Source organism: Amphiprion ocellaris, chromosome 5 (assembly GCF_022539595.1).
Source record: "Amphiprion ocellaris isolate individual 3 ecotype Okinawa chromosome 5, ASM2253959v1, whole genome shotgun sequence".
NCBI lineage: Eukaryota > Metazoa > Chordata > Actinopteri > Pomacentridae > Amphiprion > Amphiprion ocellaris.
The window spans coordinates 21,880,407-21,907,865 of record NC_072770.1 but is presented as its reverse complement, the minus strand read 5'-3'; the positions used below and the strand labels follow the sequence as shown (position 1 = coordinate 21,907,865).

The following is a 27,459-nucleotide window of genomic DNA, read 5'->3' as shown; positions in this document are numbered from 1 at the left end:
TTTTCAAATCTCAATGTCAAGAAAAGAAAATGCATTTCCTTTGAATTACATAATGGTTTTTGGTGCAGAAAGAGTACGGTTACCTTCTTGGAAGTGTGTGAGTCATAGGCCTGTTTAGATTGAGCACCACATGGTCTTATTCATTTCATTATAAGTGTCACTGCCTGCTGGGCAGAACACTGAGGAGGAATAACAGATGTGACAAAATGCGCTTCAAAAATGGCTGCTTTTGGTGTAAATCTGTACAGCAAACCTTTGTTTTGACTGATTCACGCACTGATTTACTGATCCTCAACTGCACTGATGTCCAGATATGATGATGTTAACAAAGAGAAGAGCTGACACGATAACACGGACTCTGTGCTATTTTCAGTCCACAGTCAGAGATATTTAGGGGATGAGAGCTCACTTGGACTTTGTTTTGAATTGCTGTTAAGCTTTGTGTTTCATTCAGCAACCATCATTAGTGATGAACATGGACCTTGTCAGCGTGGGTGCCAGGATGAGACAGTTTCCTGCATCCTACAGTCACCCCCACCAGAGACACACTGTGTACTTGGCACAGGAAGTGGTGCTATCACATTCTGTGTCCCAGCCACGCAGTCATATTAAATGTGAAAGGAGGACCAGCAGTCTGGGAAATGTGAGTCAGGCTTGGGTTTTAAAAACTCTGCAAAAGTCATCACATCAAGGTTGAGCAGGAGCTTTAGAGACTCCATCTTCCTCTAAGATAAAAATAGAAAGAAACAAGGAAGATGTTGGAATACACCACAGAGTTTACCTTAATGTTCTTGGTGGTTGTGTGGTGCTGTTGGCCTTATACAAAAACATTTCCTACCACTTTACATGCTTCTTTCTTGCCACTAAAGAGCTATCTGTCCTCATTCTTCTTTCATTTTCCTCCATTGCTGCCATTTATGTTCTGCTGTGTCATTGCCTCCACTTCCAAAACCCATTTTGCTTCAGTGCATGAAGCTGCTGAACGAGGGGCAAAGTCAAATCGAGCTGACAGGTCAACTGAACCCAGTGTACTTTGGCATATATGGACACTCCCAGGAAAATGAAATGCTTTTTTTTCCCATAAAGTGTGCTATCCTAAAACTTTTGCAGTGACTGAGGCTGCTGTGCTCTCTTTGAATGATAGCTGAGTTGATTCACTTAATGTCGAAAATATGAAATGGATAAAAGCACTGGTGTAATGAATAGAGTAATGTACCTTTGGGACTAGTGCAGTGGGGCAGAAAGGAGCTGACAGGCAATATAAGTGGATTTTTAAGCTCTGATTTTAAGGGATAGTTTCAACAGATCAGTAGGTAGAAAGGCAACCTGATCATTTGCATTGGGTTAAGGCCACACTGTAGCAAATGATTCAGATAATTCTCAGACTGATCAAACCATTCACCACCCTCTTGTTCCTTCTATGAAAGTATCTATATTCATCATGTTTCTCCATGTTTTCATCTTTAGTATGTCAGATGTCTGTATGCCACCCTCCCTTGAGAATATGTCAAAACATGAAAGGTGTTGCTGGTGAAATTATGTATGTTCACCAAGAATATGACACATCACTGCACTATTAATACTGACTGACTGTATACAAGTATAGGGAATGCGTGATTCAAGCAGTTACACCCAAAGAACATAAACCTAAAGACTTGAAATGAACCCTCTAAAAGCTAACAGCTGCCTATGGATTTGAGAGACATGTTGTAATTTTTTTTATATTAATAAAATGACAGATTTTATCAGAGCCAGAAAGTGTAAAAACAGAAATTTAGTATTATGAATTTTCTGACAGTCCTTGAACTATTCATCTGTAACGTGACATTTTGTCACAAACCCAAATCCAAGCTTTAAATCGCAATATTGTCTTCGAATCTTTTCATTTCACATGTCATTTTAAGTGTCGCCTAAAAATTTTCTTTTTGCAGTCGTCAGATTCTGTTAAAAGAAACAGCTCAGCAATGACCAACATTAATGTGACTTTTCAACTGAACTAAGCTGAACTGCAGGCTGGGTATACACAGAGCAAAGAGTAGACAAGAATAGAAACAAATTAAAACTGTAAAGTACAGTAAAATATCTGTATAGTGTATACTCACCATTGTTTCTGGTATTGACAACATCTGTGGACACTTGGAAAATGTTGTACATGCTTTATGATTTATTGCATTATAGTTTGGGTGCACAAAAGACATGTCTGACTTCTTTCTACTTTTAGCCTTGGTCGTGCCGTTGCCATAGAGGTGCAGGACTTTATATTGCAGTGTAAAATGAGCCCATGGTGAGTAAATATGTGACAGGTACATAACTTGCCTCGGAAACTGCTGCAAGGCCAGAGGTTAAAACAAGTTTTTAAACTGTGTAAAAGCTCCAGTTGTCAACACCAAAATGCATCTGTAGCAGTGTGTTATGGCTGATCAAAATCTACATGTGCTATAATGCGAAACTGTAGCAACCGTTACCACTGTTACAACTACAGTGTACAACTGTGCCACAGACTTGACCACAAAAGATTTACCTTTTCTATGAGCTGATTTGGATTCTCATTTCAGAACGACGTAAAGCACAAGCAGAATATTCTAAGATTATCCTTAAAGCTAGGGTAGGCAGCATTTTTTTTGTCACAGCAAAAATTTCAACATATTGTAATTCTAGTCATCTAAGAGGACACTGGACTTCTGAACCTCATCTTGGCTGAATTTTCAGACTTTAGAAAAAACTTGTTTGAGGCAAGGGACTTTATCCCATCACAGGTCTCTTCACCCAGAGCAGGTCAGATAGTATAAAGAGCAACAAAGAGTAGCATGAGGTAGCACAGTCGATTTTGGTATGCATCCACTGGATCCATTACTTTAATGCTTCACATTCAGTGTCAGTGTAAGTAGCCGTGCAATGCACTCTGGTGTTGCCAGCTCCTCATTTGCATAAAGTTGAGGTCTTTGCAAATCAGTGAGGTCTGACCTTCGCTCAATGCTAAGCTAAAATGAAGACAGACTCAGCAACTGCATGGCATATTTCTCACTGCCCTTGCAGATAGAAATACCTCTGTGGACACATGCCATGAAACTGAGGACATTCGCTCAGCCAAATAAGAGTTAACTTTTAATTTGACTGTTCTCGTGCATTTGAAGCACGTGTCCATGCTTATCTGGTGGGAGGAGCTTAGGATTGAGAGGACAGAGCAGTAGGAGGAGGGCTGTATTTTCAAAATCCAGCCTTTTCCAGATTTCTACCCACCCCAGCTTTAAGCCAGATCGGCTCTTCAGAAGAAATGAACACTAGTAACGGATTAAATCTCTCTCTCTTATTTTTAAGTCTGTCCACTCAACAGCTTAAAATACAGCAGAAATGCAAAAATGAGCCAGGTGTATTGAATCTGCAGTCAGTGTTTGCTCATGTCAATGCCCTATGAGCTTCCCCTCTTCCTCTGAAAGCCGCTGTGGCAAAGACGTAAGCTTCTCAATTAGCTTGGGATTGGTTTGAGTGAGACAGGCTCATGTAATAATGTCAAAGTAGTTAAGCCCCCGGGCATCTTTAAAGAGCTTTCAGCAGCCACGCAGGCAGAAAGACAGTCAAGAGGGAGGAGGAGGAGGGACGAATAGAGAGAGAAACAGAGACAACATGCAGAGTGAAGAGGCCTTTTCAGCACCAACAGGGGAAGGAAAGGGTTAAAGTCACATACAGTAGCAATTAAGCAGATGATAGAGTGATAATGCAAACGGTAAATAGAGAAAGAAGAGGAAGTCAGTGATCTCACAACAGCAAACACATAGCTTGGAGTCAAAGATGACTAAGCTTTATTTCCGTGGATTTGCCAATGCCTGAGCACCTCTAAAGCCTCTGGCAGTGACACAGTAATGTTCCCACTCTTCAAAGGAGTCTCCCAATGCCTCTCTGATTTACATTAAAGAGGACTAATAGAGTCTGCGTAGTTATGGGTGACATATTCAATTCTGCTTAGCATTTTTAATGTGATGCGCTAAGTCTCGGTGGGCGGTAAGAAAGAAAGCGATCCTGTCGAGCCTGAAGCCACTGCCTGTTTGGTGGAGGAGTACACGTCAAAATGCTTCATTCTGACACAAAGCCTGGACCACGGCAACGGCTAGTGGGACGGCAAAGCTCTCCTCGTGGTTCAGCTAAAAATGGCCCTCATCAAGTTTTGATTTTTTTCCAGTAAAAGTAAAGCAGTCACATAAAAGTAAAGCAATCCTCATGCCGTTTCCTCTTGAATGCCACTTCCATCCAAGCTAATTACATTTTTCTCACCTGTGAATCTTCAGCCTCAGCCAAACTCCCAGGAGATGGATTTAGCAGCTTATTAATCAGCCGGCAAGGTCAGAGAAATACACCAATGCACCCTCGTCTTGTCTTCTCCTTGAATCAGTTAAAGCATCCATAACTTCAGCAGGAGAGCGCAGCCAGAGACACATTTGACTGTCAGTGAATCAACTCTTGACATCCTGCAGATGACTAACTGACACTTAAAAAACTGCTGCAGCAAAACAAGGATATGGTCCAGCATGTCTCAGCTACTTGTGAATCACAGGACACAGGTAGAAACACCAGATGTCCTGCCCCATCCATCCTTTTCTACATCGGACACCAGATTATTTTGTGACAGGCCGGCACGGTTGTTTGCCATAGTTACACAACCTGACTCAAGATGTGAAGTGGAAAATTAAAAGACAGCCTCGAGCAGAAGCAGTCCTATTTATTTAAATCTCAGGAACAGAAATAATTTTTTTTCACAGGGAGGTAAATCTGTATTAGAAAACTGGCTGCAGCTGCCTCAAGGTTTTTTTTTTGTTTTTTTTTTTTAAGTGAAAAATGCTAATCCATTGTTAGGATCAATTTTGTTTGAGGTTGTGGCTTCAAAAATTAAATATTTGCAGTGTGTGTCTGTTGATCTGCTGCAGTATTTGCATATTTACTGTTGTTCACTCTTAATGTGAGCTGATGCTATTAAGTATAAGCTATCAACATGCATCAAAAATAATTAACTCAGATTTCGCTGTTATGTCCAGTGTGATGTTGTAGATTTTAGCATTGTCAGACATTTTAATGTAAATAACAGCCAAGATGATAAAACTTTAGTGTTCATACTATGTTGTTCATGTGCCTCGGTTTAGTGTGATTTTGCCGGTTCAAACTGGACATTTGCTGATTTTGTTTTGCAGTAACACATAACATTAAAATTAAGCAAAACTTTTGTCACTTCATCTGTCAGCTACTGACCACTGACCTCTTATGTGTTTGTTAAATCCTCTCCCCTTGTGTGAAAATCCACCTCATTACACCATCCAGGATGTAATTAGGAAAGCAGAGTCTAATAGGAATATGAAACCACGGTGTACATAAGCCGATTCTTGCTCTCTGATTTTCTAATTTGTCCCAATTTACAATTCAGTCCAGAATGTGCAGAATCGTCTCTGCGGTACAAAGATAGAACCTCGGCAGAGCAGAACGAGGACTCGGTGTGAGCTGTTCCACTTTAGTGTGTGGCTTCTGTGCAGCCTCATGCTGCTTCAGTGTTCATGTGCTGCATTAACTGTTGCAGCAGCAGCCGAAGTGATGCTGAATAAAAGGTTAAAGTGGCTTCTGGCTTAGCTGATTGTAAATCATTTATTCATGGACTACAAACAGAAGTGGTTCCCTTTTAGTAAAAGACATTGCTTGTTAAGGGGGACCTTTTGGTGAGCAGGACTGCTTAGCAATATACAGCTCTAATGAGGGGTCTTGATAAGTTGAGCTTTAAATCTTATAATTTGCCAAAACAAGTATTTCAAGCTAGTGATTTTGTATATATACAATTTCTCAGCTGAATAACAGTTCACTGTATGCATATAATGTATATACATGTACTGCAGACACCTGCATGTGCATGGAGATAAAAATGACATGAAAAATGATTTAATTTTTAATGCTTGGTTCAATTGTATGACTTCCTTTCAGTATCTTTAGCTTGTCATGCCGATAATTGGTTAAGCTTAGCAGAATATGGACCTCCAGTTGATAAAAGTATACTGTGAAAACATTAAACAGCATAAAACATTTTTTGTGGTGTGTTTTTGTTTGGGAGTACCCTCCACACTGGTGCAGAGATCAGGAGGAAGTGTGTCAGAGGTGATGACTAGAAATGTGAAGGCGGATGGCGTCACCACAGAGCGTCATCGCTGTTTTGAGGGTCCCCTGGGACTGTGTCACAGATGTGGAAACCCAGATCTGGGGCACTTTCTCATTCAGCTTAGAGTTTCTCAGCTAGAGAAACAATGATTAAACTGTCTCCAGAAAAAGTCAGCATATGCTTGGCTGATTGTGTGAGATGATAATGTTTGACTTAGTTTTTTTGGTCTGGTGAGTGGCCAGTATCTCACACCTTTACTTGGACAAATCACAGCCCTACAGTATTCAGAGTGTCCTGGAACAAGCGTGGCATAAGAAGTGAGAAACGACAATGCCTTTACCCAAAAAGAAGACACTTTCTAAATGTGGAAACAGAACTTTGAAGTGTTTTGTAGCTCTTATGGTGTGAAAGACACAATTTATAGTGGCATGGAGGAGAGATGCAAACTCTTTAATAAGAAGTTACTATTTTGGAACACCAGATTTTACATTTTTCTAATGGAAATTAGCGAAGTTCATTATCAGACACTGAGAGATGAATAGCTAATTAAAATAAATTTGGCACAGTCAGTCAGTTGCTCTTTAGTTAAATGTGATCGGTGAAAATGAGCTACTACATTAACTTTTGCTATTATTTGCAAGTCTCGTTGTCAAGTGAAGGAAAATCAAATTAATCTATTTGGAAAAGAAGGTTTAGAATTCACATTTGTGTGTAACAAATGTCATGACACAATGTTGTGTCAAACATCTGAGGCTCCACAAATTCCATGTACCATCCAGCACCAGCTGACGCAGGTCATCCATGTAACACTTTATCTCCACTTTTTAGGCCTTGGTTCAGGTGTTAGAAAGGCATAATGAGCTGAAAGAAAAGAATCTTTTACCTTGGCGTTGAACTGTCACACTATCAGATAAGAAACAGAGAATGTTGCTTTAAGTATGATGAAATAGCAATGAGCCCTTTATTCCTTATGTCCCCAGAGGAAGTAGCAGCCAGCATTTCTCTGGTATATATTTCAGAATTCTGGCATTACAGTGAGTTTGTGCTGTACTCTATGGATTGCGAGTAGAGTGATAATAGCTGGACAAAGCTTTGTGTTGCTTTGGGAGTTTCATACCGTGAGATCAGAAGCTTTATAGTGTTGAAATTAGAAATCATCACAGTGACGTCTGAGACTTGACAGAAATCATAGCAACTGCACTGATTAGTCTCTAATGAAACATATCACCTCACTGATTCCAGATTTTTATATCTGATGGTTTGCACAAAAAAATGTTTAGTACATAGAAGGATGGACGTTTTCATTTGATCTTTGGCTATCCATATAGCTTAAAGAACTACAGTGAGTCGCCATTAGGTGACATTGTATTACACCTGTTCACATTTGTGATATAGCATAGTCATGTTTAGAATGTGTAACGTACCCTGTCTGCATCTTTTTGTAAGCATGTATGTTAACATTTACCACTAAACAGATTTTATTCTTAGTTTTGCAGGTATTTAGTCTAAACCAAAGTAGTAGAGAAGTATTTAGTTTGTCTATGGTGGCGCTGGATGAAAAGTTAAAGAATCACCAAATCAGTTCAACCTTAGGGTAGATTGCTTGCTTGTGCAGAAAATTTGTAACAATACACCCAATACTTTGTGATATTTCAGTCTAGATTAAAATAGTGAACTGACAGACAACCACTAAAATGATAAAATGCTTTTCAGGGAACAACATGATAAAAAAAACAATTCCAAAAAACGTCACATTGCAGCGATGTAATATTAACAATATAAAGAATTTTCCACATCAAAGGAATGTAGCTTACTATATAGCTCAGTCTTGATCACCATTTTCCTCGCCTTCACATTTTTCTGTTCTTCAGCCGTAACCTCCTCCGTGGCATCAAAGCCACTGAATGCGTTGCCCATTTTGTTATAGACAGCAAAACCACAGATCAAAGCCTTTCTCAGGTTCAGTGACTTTTTAAGCTTGAAATGCCGTGAAACTTACAGTCAGGTAACTTGACACGAGCTCTGCTGCTGCTCAAGTGAAACAATTGTGCTTCAGTGTCAAGAGGGTAAAAATTCTTTTTGATTGTATTTTTCTTCATGGCCTTACATCTTGCATGAATAGCTGGTTCCAACATGACAGAGATGAAACGCTGAGGCGAACCTGCACGACCAGGTGTGATATTACAGACCATGCATGTGCCACGAGTAATGTGAATCAATTGAGAGGCAAAGTGTTGTTTTCAGAGTTACATTAGTCATTAAACACAAAGTACAGGGACATCTGTACATCTGTATGCAGCACAGTTCTCTTTTTACATCCACCAGTCTTGCATTGATTGGTGAAAGATGTTACCAAAACTTTACAGTTGCTGGATTTGGCAAACCAATCAAGCAATTCTTTAAATAGTTAAGTGCAAACAGTGCAGTTTTACTGATTATTTTCCAACATTTTACTCCAATTTGGCATTCCAAACATTTTTTTTTATAATCACAGTGTTTCTTTCAACAAGCTTTAAGACATCACCACTACCAGCTTTCTGTTATCAAAATATAATTTTCGCATTTATTTAGCATTAGGGTTTGGTGTGTAACAGATGAATTCTCAGTAATAGTAGCTACGGATCATTTACTGGTCCCACCACGAACAACTGACACAAATGAAGTGATTATGCCAATTTCCAGCTTGAAGAAATCTCTGTGTTCTTGGAGGAACACCTGCACAGTGGTGCACACGCAGCCTTGTTGCTGCTGATCTGCAGCAGATGTTTGTGCCAGTGCTCAAAGAATGTCCAGATGTCTGCTTCATGCTCATCCTTATTGAGAGGCAAAACACAAAGCAGATTGCAGGGCACACATGGACCATTTACAGACCTTTATTCTGAGGAAAAGCTCATTGAGACTATTCTGTACTTAGCCTAGATTCCTCTCCGTGCCCTTCTGTCCCTCTTTCTTCACTTAAAGTGGTTTACTGAAGCTGCTTATTCTTTGGCATTATCTCTGTGAAAATGGAGAGATTAATCTAATTGGATTGCATTGTTTGTTGAATTATGGATTTTGAAGAGAAGTGACTTTTTAACCCAATAAAGTTCTTCTGCGACTGCATATTGGTCTTTTCCAGGTCAGACAAGCATAAAATCAGAATTCTGACACATGCTGTCTTCGGGGATCTCGAACTGGAACAACCTTGAGGGTGTTAAATTAATTGCATGTCAGTGTGTCACATGTCAGGTTTCTGAAACAGTCATGAATATATGCAGGATTTGATTTCAGATATTTTAAGACTCTCTGAAACTGTCTCAAAGGTCTCAGTAGCCATTACAGCTACAATAATGCTTAACTTAAGATGGAACCTGTAATATAGCAGGTAACTCATCCACAGCTGCAGCCAATATAAATAGCACAAACAACTTTAATAAAAGCTTATAATCACACATGCTGCCTTCCTGCTGTCTAGCTGTCTTAACAGGCTATTGTTGCAGCTCAGTAAATGCAGCACTCTGCTGTCAGTCTGAGTGGTCTTTCTTTATCTATGAGCATCCCATGGGCTTTTACAGTAGGCCAGCCTGTTCTTGTCCTACTTTCCAGCGTGCCTGTCCTCCCTTCTTGTTGTCTGTTAAATGTGACGTGCCGGCTCTCCTTTCACCGACCTCTCTGAGGTATCTCACAGCAGAGCCACGAGGCATGGAGATACTGTGGCTTGGTCTGCATCCATCCATCTTGTTTGCCTCTGTGAAATTCAATTCCCTCCTCTCGTGCAAGCATTCCCCACTGACACTGATCTATCTTTTGCTTCTCGCAAATCTGCACTGCTTGGTCAGGTGCTACAGTCACGTCATTTGTTTCAGTTAGGGTTTTATTCCCCTCTCAGCCTTCTTTCATCTGTACCCTCTGCACACTGTTCTCCCTTTTCAAATGTTCAAGTTGCTGGCCTGTGACTTACAAAGGGCTCAGTGACACTATGTCCAAGCCTAACAATATCACAGTGGCAGGGAGGGAATGAAGTTCGACTTTTTGTCGTCAGCATCTGTTCTAAACCAATAAACAGGATGTTAAATGGAGAGTCAGAGCCATAGCCAGGTTGTTGGCAGTACCTACGGCCATATTCCAGACAGCGGTAATAGCATCATTGGTAATGCTATGGGTATCAAGGGGCTGTAATTGAATGTGGCTTATTCTGTTACACATATATATCTATGTCTCCCACCGGGGCTTGGAAAGTGTCTCCTGAGGCTCGTCCTGCAATAAAGACAGCAGTGAGTTTAATACCAGTAATAGCAGGTTAATGGCTGCTACCTACTGGCATAATTGAAAATATTCTGCGTCATATTGCATCTTTGTTTTTAGTGATGTGATTGTATTCACACCTTGGTATATAGCTGAAAATAGAACTAAATCACTGCACATCTCTCTGGTGATGTTTTTATTACATACTCCCCTCACCGCATGGGAAATAATCTTTTTACCGGTGAAACCACACATTCGCCTACAGTGGTTGGTCTGATGTGGACACTTGTTAACCTGAGGCGCACCAACCGTTAACCACATTGCCATTCAGCAACCTTGCTGAGAGGCAGAATGGCCACATTGTTCCCTGGTTGCTTCACTGACATGAATTTGTCTTGGTTGTTTCAGAGCTTGGCTGGGAGCTGTAACCTGTTGTCACACTGCTGTAGTCAATGACAAGGTTGCATAAGCTCAGAACGGGCAGATTGACATACCTTTAGTAGAGCAGGTGGACATTAATTTGCAGTCTGCCTCTGCCGTTTTATTGCTCACACTGACAGCAGAGCTCTAGGAATGATAATGTTGGTCAACCAGCCCACTTCTTTGGTTCAGCTTCTTAGTTTTGTTCCAACTAATAATGGAAATGTTTGTGCCAACTCATGCCATTCATTGAGACTGTTGCACTGAATTATGCGCCTGAGTGAAATCTATAACTGTCGCAATACAACATCATAATAATGCTGTTGCTGGAAAGAACACTGAGGTTTGTTCCTCAGCCATATGCAAAAATGTTAAACATTCAGGATCCTGCAACATTTCTGGCAGAAAAATAAGTATCAGTTGTTGATTCTTGGCATGTCTGTCCTTCATGTGACTCCGCCTGGAACCTGCTATTTGTTCATGTGTGAGACTATTGGCCCATTTCGCCAGAACATCCAGGCTATAGCGAGCACTGCTAATATAATGAATCAATAAAAGACTGGATGACATCCTCATTAAACACTGGCAGCAGTTTAAGTTAATCTCTGATGAAACGGTTATGAAACAAACACACAAACTGCACAATCCATTCACAAAACACACACAAGCTTCAGAATCTGAGAAGATAATAAATTATGTCTGCAGGCTTTATTTGCTGCCCACATACACACACAGATCGACTCTCAGTATTTTACTGTCACAAAGTGTTGCTTTTATTACCATTAATTTCATCTCGCTGCTTTCATTCGCATAATTCTGAGTAGGTACTAAATCATCCCTTTACTATTCTACACTCTGAAGCAAATATAAAAATCAGTGCTGAAAGAAAAACTCTGAAGAAATGTCTTTTTAGCCCTGGTCACTATTTCTAGGCTCTCCCTCAGTGCTCCATCTATCCATCTGTCAATGGAGCCCAAGACTCTGGTCATCTGTGGGCATGCGTGTGTTGTTCTGTATGTTTGTGTGATCCAAAACCTCATTTTCTCTCTCTCTCTGAGTTTTCACCCTTTTTGTTGCAGCTGTAGAACCAGAGCCTGACGGACAGGCAGATAGAGATGTGTGTTGTCTGCCTTCAGTTCCTGCTCTTTTGTCCCTTGTGTATTTGTGTGATAATGTGCAAGCGCATCTCCCAGGATGCATGTTTCTGTGTTTTTGTGTGACTGTGAATGTGTGTCAGTGTGTTGTTTTTGTGCATTTTATTTTCAGTTTTTCCATACATCCCTGCACATGTACAGTATGCTTGTGTGTGTGTGTGCGTGTATGTGTGTGTGTGTGCGTGTGTGTGCATGTGTGTTAGCTGAAGGCAGTGCATCTCTCTCCTGAGCCAGGTCCTGCAGAGCTAGCATGCTGCTTTCACAGTCAGGCTGCATTTTACCAGCAGTCTCCATTTATACCGTCTGCCACTCGACTGTCCACAGCTGAAAGGTATAAGGATTCGTGAAAGGGAGAATATTACGAGACATATAGTATGCCATATTTAATGTTTACACATTCATGGTTTCTACATTTGTGTGACCAGTACAGACTTTGAATGAGGACACACACTCATACTAAAAAAGGTACACATCGATCTGCTACATTGACATGTCGCATTGCCCAACAGTCAAGCACAGAAGAGCTGAGAGTCTGACTGTGATTTTATGCTTTGTATAGGATGTAGCAGCTAGTTACAGTTTTCCCATGTGGGAAATAGGGATTTTCATGAGGTAAACCAAGAGCTATGAAATAAGCTACTGCAGTAGCACAGTGGGCAGATATACCACCAGATTCCTGGAGAATTCTGAACTTTTCACTGTTTGGACCCAATGAATAGGAAACATGTCTAAATAAAGTATCTCCAAAGTTCATAACTTCAATTACAACTTCAAATTATAAAGGTGTGGATAACAGTTCTCGCACAGCCTCTCTTCAAAACAAGTATTCATTTTGTTTACCTGCCGCACAATGCACACAGTACATGTAATCGGTTTGTGTTACAGACACACATCTGCGGAGACGACCGCGGAGACCCTCAGCAACTCGGACGGATGACAGAATTTATGTCAGGGAGACATGCAGACAAAGAAAGACGTTAATTGACCTTAACAATACAAAACATTAGGGGCTTTAATGTGCAACAGGTACAGTTACTCACAGCTCAGGCAGTCCAATTCTGCAGCCTTGACTAATATTGACTGGTTGGTCAATGAGTGTTTGCAGTGTAGTGTATGTTGAGTAAACAGAACCAGTTTGTCTTTTATCACACCACATAATGCTCCTCTCTTTTCCTATACTGCAACAACAAAACTTAAAAAGAGTTGAAAAAGATATATTGATTGACTGGGAATGAGCTTTGCCAAGCTTAAGCTGAGTGTGCCGGATAAGGGACTGACATTTCAAGACTTATTTATTCTAATTAAATGGTCTCTCTAATTGCTTTGGATGGCTAATCGACTGTAACCTTTTGATTTTAGGGACAACACAAACCTTACTTCCAGTTTTTTTAGTAACCAGTTTTCCTAGTTTCCTCGAGAACTTAACTTCTCTATTATAAAAACAAAAATATAGCTTGTCAGAGACAAATCGTGTGGGGTCCATAAGACTGTTGGACACTGTCTCACCCTCTACTGATGTATTTAAAAAAGCTGTGAACTCTGAATTTCCTGCATTCTCAAATAGTTAAACCACTAGCCCAAGTGCTCAATGCCTTAACACTGTTAAAAAAAAAATGTTGACTGTTAACAGTCAACATTTTTTTTCTTACTGTGGTGGGGGGCTTAGTTGTGCCGAGCTGAGCCAAACAGCCAGTCGAGCTACGCTGCTAAGTTGTTTATCTGGTCCACTAATGAAGCTCAGCTAACTCCTTAATCAACATGCTGAATTTCCATTAGCTTCTTCACATTAAAGCTTCCTGAGGAAAACTTTAAGTGTGAAGCAGCAACAGATTTGCAGTATCTGTAGTAACTTAACACAGCTCTGGTACAGATGAAACAGTAAATGAAGAATATGTGAATGTGCAGGCATTCAGGAATGAAAACAAAACTCCAAAACACAGAAATACAAGCAAAAGAATTCTATTGAGTGTCAGGTTGGAGGTTAAGGACAGTACAGGTTGATCAGGTTAGCGCTGCTCCCCCAAAACATGAATTGAGTCTTCAGTTACTATTTTTTGCCATTGAGTTCTGGTATTTGTTAATAACTGAAATTGTATGAGTTTGTTGCCATTGAAATATTTTCTTTAAAGGTACAGAGAAATGAATATTGGTGCTGCTGAAGTCAAATAATTTATTTTCTTTGTGTGTTCGCTCAAGGTCTAAGAAATGAAACAAAGGAAAGACCAACTGATCTTTAACTAGCACTGATACTACATCCCCTGTAGACTTTATGATTTATTTGAAAGTTTTGGAACCAAATTGCAAACTCATTAAAGTTCTAAAGATGGGCAAGAGCAGAAACTTGGCGTTCACTCAAAGAGCTTTATTTTCAACTTATTCTTGTGCGTGACTTTTTAGCCCTGAGGACAGCCTGAGCTGGCTGTTTTTCCAACACTTTCTTTCCCTCTTTCTCTCTGTACTTCATCCCCCTGCTCAGAGCATGGAGGAAGTTCAAAGGACGCATATGAAAACAGACGGTCGTCCTCAAACACATTGTGATGTGCTGCAGAGTGATGGAACTCTGCGCTTTCATTGAGATCTAGGAGCCAGAAGAAGCCCTGAAATGTTCAAGTGAAAGAACACTTTAATTTGATCCAAGTAAAGAAGCAAAATTAATCTTTTGCAAGTAATTTGTGGCTTAATTTTTCCAATGTTTATAATTTAGTTTTGTCTCTATGCAACTTCAGATGTGAAAATTTCAAAATGTTGAGCTTAAATGTGAGGAACTCTTTGTTCTACAGTACATCATATTGTTTCCAGTCACAATAGCTACCTGTTAAAATCGATCATGTACAGCAGTTTTGTTGCTCAGTAACTTTATTTAATTTGTGCCTACAGTATAATCTTTTCAGATTCCACATTGTTTCTATTGTAACCTCCTTACTTTTGAATTTCACATATTATAACCCTCATATTGCCACAGACATATCAATATATACTCTACTGGTTAATTTCTATGACACAGAGTAACACTGCTAATGGGATGAGTTATGCTTGCAGGCCATAATTTAAAGTGATATGAAAACAGGCATGTAACGAGCAATAAAAGAGACAAAAAGTGTGTTTAACAATTTGAGCACAGCTCGTCTGCATTGCTCAAAATACAGTCTGATCGAAGATCCAGAGAAAACAATTACAATCCCAGTCAAATCACTGTCAGCAGTGCAGCATCTGTTCACTCAAAGACACAAAATGCTAAATACAGAAACATAATGTTTGCTGAGATTCACTTTCTAGGAAACACCAGCTCCTCATTCTTCAGCAAATTCTGATTACATCTATAAACAGTGTGTTAATCTCCAAATTATTGCTTTTCATGAAGTAAAAGATATCAGGGGGCAAGTGTATGAAAAGCTGCCTCGGCACACTGCTGCAAGATATTATCACTAAAAGTATATTCATTTCAAGACCAAAGCGATTCAAAAGTATCATTTTCAAATTAACATTAATAAATGAGGATAATTTTGGCATATGTTGGCGTATGCACACATACACGTCCCTCCCTCACATAGACACACACACACACACACACACGCATCTTTCATTATTGCAGTGACCACATTTAATCCAGTTGCCAGATCTGCTGCCAGCTACTGAGTCATTAGCATAATTAGAACATGCAGAGATTTTGGGAATGAGTGTGTGAGTCTTTCCAAAAGCGTTGTCGCACTGCCTCACTTGTGGGATTCATCTTCAGTCACACTTAAGTTGCTTCCCATCTGCTCACTGAACACTGCAAACTGTATAAGTTCTCCTCTTCCTGATGGAATGGCCCAACACATTTCTAAAGGACCCTCATATCTGTTGGCCTTTTCACCAGCTTCTGCAACAAATATGTAACTAGGTGGACAATTGACTTGCTGCGGTCAGAGCCTTTGAATAATAGTGTTTGCCTAATTATGCGTCTCGTAATTGGATTTCACGGTTGAAAACTTGTGGCAATGGATTGTTTGATTTAGAGCAGGTTACTTCCATTTTTTTTGTCTCACATTCCTGCATTTTAACTGGTCCTGAGCGAATAGGTCGAACAAAGCACTTTCTTGTCAAGTGACAGCTTGGTGTAGTATTGATGTAGAACCACCAAAAAATGTGTCTTCTCTGCTTGGAAGTGTTATTACTTTATCTGTGTACTCTATGATAGGTGGCCATCATAGTAGCAGTTACAGTAAGATTTAAAAAGTGTGTAGTGAAAAGACTTTCAAACTTTATGAATAACTCTTTATGCACAATTTATGCGTCGCTGAACTTTTGAACAGAAATGCATGGTTCTTTTTTCATTTTTATGCAACTTTTCTTGGCACATTATTTTTTGTGTGTTTGCACCTGTTTGGTATTTGTGTGTGTGTGTGTGTGTGTGTGTGTGTGTGTGTGTGTGTGTGTGTGTGTGTGTGTGTGTGTGTGTGTGTGTGTGTGTGTGTGTGTGTGTGTGTGTGTGTGTGTGTGTGTGTGTGTGTGTGTGTGTGTGTGTGTGTGTGTGTGTGTGTGTGTGTGTGTGTGTGTGTGTGTGCTGATTAGGTGGCTCAGTCTCGTGCAATCTTGTGCTCATTTTAGCATGAAATTGCATTGACGTTAAAACCCTCTCAGACCATCTCTTATCGCAGACACAGAGTAATTTTGTTGGCTTTAGCAGGCAGAGGCACATACAGACAGACCTCTCCACTCCAAAAAAAAGTGTGTTTTTTCTTTTCTTTACATTTTTTTCATTCATGCAGACTGATATGTAAATAAACATTGTTTAATTTCACTGAGGAAACTTCTTAAGGTTCATAATTTAACATAGAACATTACACAGACCTCATTTAGTGACCTGGAGTTTTGAAGAAATGTCAGTTCTGATGTTGTGTTTAAACAGCTTACAACAACTTTGAGCATCTCAGATCTCTTACATGCAGCTATTATAGTTGCAGCTATGCAACTATAATCTTTGACCAGCAGAAACTTAATCGGTTATTTAAATCTACCAACACGGCTACATGATTGGTCAGGATCTTCAGAATGTTCAGTTGAACAGTAAAATCATCTGGAACTGACCTCAGGATAAGTCCTAAATCAAATATCTGCAGAGATTTTCAGCAAAAGCAAAAGTCTAAAATATTTTTCTCCATCATATTAAGACGACTATTTACAGTGAGTCTTCTGCCATTCTGCTTGCAATCATGGTTTTTTTTGCATCTGTAGCTTGCATGCATAGAAGTGTATCAGTCTAATCAATAAGACCACACAATTATCCATCCTGTTTAAGCATAGTCATGTGACTTTGTTTTGTTTGTTAATTTCTGTTTTGTTTCAGCCATCCTGTACCTGCTCCACACTGGTAAAACGCAACACAAACTCACATTTCCCGCCAATTGTCTCTAAATCATTTCAGGGCCTGAATCATTAATATACAACCCTGTCTTTTCTCCAGGAAATTAAATTTCTGTGCAAGTACATCGTTTTCTCAGTAACATTTAGGTACTGTTTAATCACTGGCCAGATTAGCATTAGACTCAGCATTTTATTTGGATGAATAATGTGCCACATTCATAAACACCATGAAAATCAGCAGAGGTGGTTGAAGTGGACTTTTTGGATGTATAAAGGTCAAAACAGTGGGTTTTTTGTTGACAAAACAAAAGCATTTTGGTTAAGGTTTGCAAAAATGTATGATGTGGGTTGTAGATTAACATGTTGTGTCTCAGATCACTGCAGACTTTTTCTGTATTAAAGCACTTAATCAAACCGGTCGAGCAGATAATAATAATAATAATAATAATAATATAATAATAATAATGACCTGACCTGCAGATGACCTGCCCTCCCTGAGCCTGGTTCCTGGCTCTGTCTGAATTTCTTTTTTGATTTTCCCCCTTCCTGCTCTAGGGTTTTTTTTTTTTGTTCCTTCCCATCACCACTGATAGGAAATCCAAAGGCAACTTTGGATTGTTGGGTTTTTCTGTTCTCTGTTTATAATTCAAAACTTGTACCTCACTATGCTAAGCGCTGCGAGATGATATAAGTTGTGAATCTGCATTATATAAATATTGAACTAAATTGATTCTGTGTTTTTTCCATTAGTAATGTGTTGAAGTTCTTTTCCACACTGCAGCCATCTAAGCTTGACTTGATTTGGACCAGTGCCTGTAGACACCAAAAAAATTCTAGAAAGAAATAGTAGTTATGGCAATTTGTGTTTGTTTATGGAGATTTTGCTAAATGAATTGACTTTCCTGCCAACATTTAACTCTGACTGCATGAGCTTCTGCTCCTTGTGGTTTTCCAGCAGGAAAAAAAAAGTGAGGAATGTGCTGGCTCATCTGAAATTCCTGCTGCAACAAAACAAACAAACAGGTGGCTTCTGTATAAATGGGAAGAGATGCAATGTTATAATCACGATGAAACATTTCTTCTTAATCTTTAACGGTCTTGCTGCCTTGTAAGAGAGATTAAACAGAACTTCTGCTTCAACAAACATCACACTATTCTTGGACAGACACAGCATAATGACTTTCAAGACCAAACCACTTCACTGCAGCGTGCAGTGTGCAAGAATGTTTGACAAGCAAGTGTTTTCCCCGAGTCTAAACTACATTTTGCTGCGAGGCATCTGCTGTGGTAAAGAAAATAAAAAATGATCTTCAGTCTTCAATGCACTTTAGCTGCAAAATCTGAAACATCTAATCTCATGCAATCGTTTCTCAATTGAGTCCAATTTCCTGTAGGACTTGCAGTGCATGCGTACGTGCAGTTCCATGCATTCCATCAATGAGTGAGATTCCTCTCAGCCAGTGAGCAGACATTTATAATGCATTCTCAAAATGGAGAGCCCAGTCAGCCCGATGCCTCAATCGGTTTCCCAATCTCATTTCTAATTTATCTCACAGCGGCACTAACAAACCCGGTGCCATGAAGTAAAGTTTGACGTTAAGCCTTCAAATGTGCAGCGGGCAATGAAGCGAGACAGGAGTGGTTTGGCCTGAATCCCATTCACAATTCAGTCTGTAAAACTCCACAAAGTGTCTTTCATTTGTCTCCTGTTTGAAGCGTCGCTCAAACATGTGTGAGTATCTGTTCTTGCAGAACCCTAATGGCTTCCTGATGTAGCTTCAACTGAACATGGAAAAAGGGGGAGAATCAACTTAATCATTCACTTCCTTTGTCTTACTTACTTTGAAATCCCCTTTTTTTTCTGTCAAATCAATGTGATCCATATTGCTAATTGCTGTTGCTGTAGACAGCAGTCATTTAGATTCTTTTGGAAAACATTCTGCAGCCAATATGAGATGACCTTTAACACTGCTAAGAAGTGTGTGCATGTGTGTTTGTGTGTCTTTGCAATTTTTCTTGACATTTTATTGCAAAAGGTCATAGCACTTTTGAGTTTTGTGTTTGTTGATTCTGTCCCAAAAATCAAAGCTAAACACACTGGTGTAGCTGTTTTTATAAATTTTACAATGGTTGTGGATGTTCAGGGCCGAGCTGTGTGTCTGTAGCACATTCTGAATTGTGTGGCTTAGGAACATGACATTTTGTAGCTCCTCCACCTCTGAATGTGGCTGAAGGGCAGTCGGTTAATCCAACCAACCAGCTAACCAGAGGGACATCTTCACATTTTCATGGTATCACTGTCTCTTGGTTTCGTTTTTAAATTCCTCATTTCAGTCCATCTGGCCAGAATTAGCTTTTTTTCGGTATTAATATTTTAAACGAGCCTGAGCTGTCCTCTGTAACCTTTTGCAACCTGGAATAGTAACTTGGATTTCTGGGTATGACAAGTGGCAGGCGATGTTAAAGGCCACTACTAACTCCCTGCTGCCCATGAAAATGGCAAACACTTTAAGGTTACAAAAGTGGGCATTCGAACGTCTGGAGAAATTAAAGTTTACTTGTGCAAACTGACACAGTTAATAAAATAACAGGACATGCTTTAAAAAATGTGTCATGATTTTTCAAGACACATTTTTTTTTTTTAAATTTTGTCCTTACAGAGGAAAACAATTGAAAATAATCTAGTTGCCAAGGTCTCTGTGATTAAAGAGTGTTGTGGCTCAGAAACAAATATTGAAATTAAATAATCATCTGTATCACAAAACATAAAGGAAAGATGTTAAATGTGAATTTGCAAGAGGAGCTCTGTTCCTAGCAGATAGTAATTACTGTTGAACTTTATCTGAACGTCACCATGTGTTTTTATTTTCCCAACCGAACATTACCAAAGCAGATCAGAAAAAAGTCTCACTGATTATTTTTATAACTTATTTTTTGACAAATTTTTTTTGCCATTCTGGTGAAATACAGTTCAGGGGGTCTGAAGGTCTGGTGTGAGTTTTCTTAGTGTGATCTCAAATGATTAAACAGTGAGACTTGTAAATCACTTCGTATAGCACAATCAAAGTTTGTTTAATATACTGGTAGCTGCACTGTCACAGGTTAAGACAATGGGCCAGCAGTGTTTGTGTGTTTATGTTTTGATTCTAACGACTAAACTCCTGGTGCATCTGCACAGAATCTGTCTTTTGTTCAAAATGAACTGATAAAGATGTATGTGTGTAGAATGAGAAATACACTTTACATCGAGCCTATTTTACTGTCTCATGTACATGCAACAACAAAAAACAATTCTTGAGTGGACACATTGTGTTCATTTGCCATGAATTCTTGTGTTATTTATGCGCAATCCACTCTTTTTTGTGTACTTGCACCATAAAATACTTCCACCACATGAATGCTTAAAAATATCAAAGAGAATATCCATTAGTTGTGATTCTTTGAATTAGATGTATTTAAACAGACCAAAACTTAGTTTTAAATACTGAACACTGCAGCGTTTGAATAGTAATGTCAAGGTTGTGTCTTTCTACATGCTATATATTTTAATACATGTGGGACTGACAAACAAAGGCATCTTCTAACTGAATTTTTAAGGGAAAGATGGATCCATAATGCAAAATAAGAGTTCTGGGATGCAGTTTGATGCATGGCCTCAGAGAGTCTCCGTCACATTTTAGATGGCACTTGTCAAAGCCTTTTGTAGTTGGTGCTGAAAAGCTTGAACTCCTTCTCTGCTATGCTTCACACAGACAAGAGAAAAAAAACCTGTCAAATGGAACTCTCGTGCATGCAAGCAGTCTTGTTTCCAAGTACTGAACTCTCTTATATCACACAGGACAAATTGTGAGTGGACAATGTGAAAAGAACCCTGATTCAACATTGTCATACCTTCTGTAACAGTGCAGGTGTTTTAAAAGCAACTGGAATATAGATAAGTGGGACTGAAATGTGCCAAATCGAGTCAGTGCCTTTGTACTACCCTCCAAGTCGTGGGAGAGGAAGAAGAGAAAAAAAGTAGGGCACACAAGAGGAAAGTAGACGACAAGGTGGAGATTCTTGCTTCTTTGCTGGCATGAGCCTGCATACAAGTTGCCCTAAGGCGCTGCTTCTCAATCAGATTATTTTATCCCGATTTGCAATGCTGCATGGTGAAGCCTTATCTTCCGCTCTGTGCAAGTCTGCATGTGCATGTCACTGTGTTTCTGTCGCAAAATAACTGCTGTTTTCTTGTCAGTTATCAAGTAAAGCATGACGTGGCTGTGTGGGTTCATAACACGCATAAACGCTGACATAGTTTTCCTTGTATCACTTCCAGGAAACCTCCCCCTACTCAGATCGAGGCTTCTGAGAAATGAACTGCCAATGTAAGTCCCTTGGCTGACCTCAGCACTCAGCTGGTAATGTCGCTTTTAAATTAATTAAACTGACTGAAAGTTATAATTGAGTACACAAACACTGATGCACGCTCCGAGCCACGGCCTTGAACCTCCAACCTTTAACGTTAGCAAACCAGCAGGGACAGGATTTGCCATCGACGTCATTTATTAGTAGCTGATTACTATTCCCTGCAAACACACTGATGGGACATCAAAGGATGACTCACTGCCAGAGAAGCCAGTGAAATTCCGATTTCAAACCCCTACCCTCTGTGATATGCTATGGATTTGCCACTTCTGGTTTTAGGTTGTCATCTCAAGCACAGGGAAGGCTTAAGGCACTATCAATAATGGATGAGGCTGTGAGACTTTGCAGTGGGTTTTCCCAGAAGTGTCAGTGCTTCCATTTAAAGCCTGGCAAGGCTGACTCTCTGTACACCTGGAAAATAGGGCTGTAACTTTGAAGCAGTTCCTCAGCTAGTGTAGTCAGCCAGTGCTGCTTACAGCAAAGATAAGAAGCTGCAACTTTCGGAGAAGCACTACAGATGTGAGCATGAGATTTGAGGTAGAAGGTTACAGATTTTTTTTTTTTTAATCATTTCTAAGTAGATTAAGGTTTGTAGTAAACTTCAGTTCAAATAACATACACGACCAAAATATTAGCTTTTTATAATGTTCTTTCCTTGACCCTCCTAACCCCCAAACCTGTCAGCAGGTTTTTAAAAAAATTAGGCCATATATCTGAGCCAAAAACAGTAAACACAGAAAGTATCATTGGAGTTTCAACTTTTGAAAAGTCAAGGAACTCATCACGTTTAAACATGCAGTTCCATGGGGAAGCTTAACCAAATCTAAGCTTAAAATGACTTTATTCTGCATGTTTGTTAAAAGCCTTGCCAGAAATAAACGACTTGCTGTAATCTGATTGAATGAAAAGCAAAAACTCTGCACCATGAAGCCATTAGTGAACTCAGCTGTGATAAACAATACTGACAAAATTTCAGATTTTCAGTTTTCAGTTGTACTGAGCTGAACTGACTGTAAACACACTGAGCAGCATCATTTGGATTTGTGTTACCGGCCAGCTAATAAATGAATATTCACACTTTCTAGATTTGTTTTGGTCACCACTAACTCCTGATTCCTACTCTTTAGAGCTATATGCTGACGTTAATGGATGTAGATTGCAGGTTTAAATATTTTCCCATCCCTATTTTGAGAGAACATTGTCACAGCATCCCTCACTTAGCCTTGACCAAGACACTTGTTATTGGTTTAAAAAAACTACAAGCATGTCACCTGCTCTGGCAGATTGATAATGAGGTGCAGCCAGACCATTCTACACAGCACTGTGTCAGCGTCAGAGACTAGTTTGACTGTGCAGGATTAGAATGCAAGTAGGTTTGTCTTGATTCTAGTGATTTAATCTGTCATAGTCAGACATTAATTTCTACAAAATTATTGAAAAAAAAAAGGGAAACAGCTTGCAGTTTTTTTCTACACATTTCTAAAACTCAATGAGTCCAAAAGAAGTGTCAAAACAGAAATGACTTTTTATAGAGGTTTTTAGTCCAGGTCTGGTTGGACTCCACTACAGTAATGATATGTATTAATCATAGTGTGAAAACAGGGGTAACATGATCTTAATACTTTGACCACTGAGCATTGTCCCTGCAAGATTCTGTCATATTTGTTGCCATACCCTTGTGGGTCTTATCCCCGTATCCTTCACCACCTCTGTCATTTGAATGGAAATGTGAAACTTTTCCCATAAGCTGCACCAGATTCAATTTACCATGAGAAGCTCTCAAATAGTGGCACATATTCACTGTCACTGTCCTTCATTCCCATGCAAACACACCTACTCACACACACATACGAGATGCAGTCTTTGTAGTTTTTCTCTAATATTTACACCCACACTCCCTTTATCACACGTACACACAGATAGACATGCAGTGGCATACAAATATAGTTCTTGACATTCATAAACACGGGCACATGAATAGATACAGCTGAAGCCTCATACAGGGCAACACGTGTGCACATATTGCCACTTTTCTGCAGAAACGCGGGTGCTGCCAGCTGTGTTGCTGCGGTTAGGAGATAACAGGAAGCTCCAATCACGGGTCTCCTCTCAATCCATCCCATAACACCCCTGATGGGAGTCTCCCTGGGGTTGAGGATGAGAGGGTGTAGTAGACATCACACTCACAATAGGCCATGCTAGAGGTGTTAGAATTGGCTCGGGAGGTTGCATTTGACACCGGCACCTTTTGTGCACCGTCGCTTGATGACACATTAATCATACAACATTCACAGCGGCGGATTAATTCATACTTTCCTTTTTAGGTCAAAGTGAGGCAAGCAGCATTTGCCGGGGGATAATCAGATCGATGATAGCTTTGCAGAGGAAAGGCAGAAAGGATGCGTACACAGTTCTGAAACACTGTGATCACAACTGAGCTCTGTCTGAATGAGGATGAAGGAAGCTCAGCAGGGTTGTTCTGGACAGGCGTGATTGATGCATTACTCTCGTAGCTGTCTGCACACAAGGAGAAGGAGAATGAGCAGCTCTTCTTTTGTCTCTTCACTCGTGTTTCTCTGCACGCTTGCAACATAAAGTGCTCATCCTGTGTCATTAAAAAGCCTCTTATGCGTAACGACAGTAAGAAGCAAGCGTGGCAACACTTTGTAAGTGTTAAAATGAGCTTGCTGAGCTACATATTGAATCTAAACTGCATATCACTTCCAAAGAATATTGTACTGTTTTGTCCCATTTACTGCTGACTGCTGACAGGTTTAAAAATGTGGTACGGTCCACCCCATTTTTCAGCCTTTTGTTGTTTGTGATACCTGAAAAGCAAAAATGAAATGTTGTTATCCCCCTGAGATGAGATGTGCTGCTACCTCCAAGATATGTGTATTTTTAGATGAGTCACTCCAGAGAAAACATTTTTTAAATGGATACGTTCTAATATATCAGGACGAGCTCGCTCACTAACACACAGCCCACTCACACTGTGAACAGCACATGTAAAGAATTAATTAATGTCACTCTGTGTTACTATGTCAAGGTCAACATCCTCTCTGACTCAGAAATCCTATCAGCAGAGATCCACATTACCTGCTTTAATGCAGTTTAACAAGGTAATGAGCCTCAGTGGTGATATTCAAACCACATAGGGAAGAAAAATCTCATGGGAAACTGTTGATTAAGCAGGCTTATAATGTAGTAAAACACCACCAATTTGCAAATCATCCCCTAAAACAACATTCATTCATTTTCTTTGTCTACTGCAAAACACCTGTAGGTAACTGAACGAAAATAAAACAAGTTATGACAGAATATATGAAAACAAAATGCAGTACATTTTTCACCTGTCTCTTGTTAAACACTGTTGTCCTGTTTTATTTTTCTTCTGTGTATTGAGTCAGTAACATCTCAGCCCCAGGGAAGCGTTTCAAATCCTCAATTCCATGGGTACTAACACATGAATAGAGCAACTTCACCTTCCCGAAACGAAGTAACAGGATTTATGTTTTTATACCTCTGCACCGACATCTCTGGAGGCATTTTGTTTTCAGGTTGTCCATATGGCCGTCTGCTCCTCCATCCCATTCTTATGAACGCAGTATCTCAGGAACACCTTGAGGGAATTCCTTCAAACTTGGCACAACTGTTCAGTTAGACTGAAGGATGAACTGATGAACTAACTCAAATATTCATGCATTAATTCTTATGCAAACATCCAATAGGGCAAAAATAATGAAGTGATCTCATTTCATATCTGAAAGGTCAAAGGCTAACTTCACTGTGGCATTATAATGTTCAGCAAGATAATTTTTCTGACCATCATTCAACACCGTAATTTGGTGAAGAAGGGGAGATAGTGATAATCTGCTCTGATTTGGTGGCACTAATCTTTGGTGCCCACCTTGAAACTATGATGTTTGTGAAAGCTTGTTTGTAGCAACATTCATATTTGAAGCATTGCCTACCGTCATGGCACATTTTAATGTGATTTGTGTTTTTCTCAATGAACTTGTTTATTTCAGAGTCTTCACTTGTAAGGCTGCAAGATATTGGAACAAATGGATGATTCATCCATCATCTATACCCCACTTAATCCTCATTAGAGTCGCGGGGAGGCTGGAGTCTATCCCAGCTGACTTAGGATGAAGGTGGGGGACACTCTGGACAGGTCACCAGTCTATCACAGGGCGACACAGAGACAAACAATCACACTCACATTCACTCCCATGGAAAATTTAGAATTACCAATTAACCTCTGCATATTTTTGGACTGTGGATGAATGATGCAATACTGTGATATTTAGTTCTATTGCAATATGAAAAAATACAGAAATTTTCACCAGATGATTTGAATAACTATCTGGAAAGAATTACTCCCTCTCGAATCATGATTTTAGAAGGAAACTTATCTGCATTGAAAATTTAACCAAAAAAAAGCTTTTAGAAAAAGCAGAGAAATGACTTTTTACTTTGAAGATGTTTTTGAGTGTGAACCATCTGGAACATTTGTGATATGATGTAACACTGGCAAAAGCATCCACAATAGTATTTGCTTTGGATGACATTCTGATCTGGCCTTGCACTCACCATGCAAAGCTTTGTGGTGCTGATTTACATGATCAAACAAATTAGTCATGTTGCCTCATGTGGTGGCAACAATCACAGGACCCTGCCGACAGGGTAGCTGGTTTTGGTGAACAGCATTCTCTCTGTAGCTGAAATGTTTTCATACAACAGATGTTGCATCTTCTTTTGCAATCAGATCTCCTTTTCAATATTTCACTCCCGCTCTCCACTAATTTCACAGTGCACATGTGCAGCAAGAAAAATCCATAGTGTATCCCTAAAAAAGAACCCTAAAAATGAAAATTATTTTAAAAATCACAATAAATGAAAATAAAAAACACTTTCGTTCTGTTTCTAGCAGTACACAAAAGTTGTAATGTGTTATGTTTGACCTATTTTGCCACCCTACACTTCCTGCAATGTCACTATTGTGCACATGTTGATATATTGTGCAGCCCGATTCGCTGCATAAATCACAGGTCTGGACAGACATGTATGTAAACTGCAACCTGACTGGTTGGTGGAGGCACACAATTACAAAGCAATAAATGGCTGCATTTTTAATGTTCCAGTTTATGTAGAGTCTACATTGTAGACGGTTTACACAAACAAAGAAAGTAAACAGAGGTTTTAAACTATATATCTGTCAGTGAAGATAAAAATGAGCAAGGAAGAAGAAGCTCTACAATTCATGATCCTATAAATCAAGTTTAACAGCTAGAAAGGCTCCCCATGGAGTGAGTTACAAATGATCCTAAGCTCAAGTAATGCCATCTGAAGACTAAAAATGATCTTTGTGACATTGTGAGGTACATTTTTAGACTCAACATGCTGGCTGATGAAAAGATTTATAAGACTAAACTCAATGGCAATTTGAGATGTGTTGCAGAGATTTGTGTCCCCCTCAAAATAAGTTATAATCCCTGTGGTGATTCCTTAATTTCTCATCTAACGCCATCATCAGACCAAAATTTCATGACAAAATATCTGCAAAACTAATGACATTCCCATGAGGCTCATCTTAGTCTAATGGTCAAATGCTAGCATGGTAACACACTAAATTAAAATGGTGAACATGGTAATGTTATACCACCTATTCATCAGCAGTTAGCATGTTAGCATCCTGACATCAACGCACCACAAAGTAACTTGCAGCCTCAGTGAGCTGCTAGCATGACTCAAGGCTCCTTAGTATTGTTTGCATCT

The 27,459-nt window shown here is 39.5% G+C and overlaps 1 protein-coding gene across 1 annotated transcript in view; it reads left to right on the top strand.

Moving 5' to 3' along the window:
* The window catches only part of dlgap4b (discs, large (Drosophila) homolog-associated protein 4b), a 112,362-nt gene that overhangs the window by 47,872 nt on the left and 37,031 nt on the right, over positions 1–27,459 (top strand). The window contains 1 exon segment of the mRNA XM_035946404.2: positions 21,590–21,638. The gene's annotated coding sequence lies outside the window, so the exon portion shown is untranslated.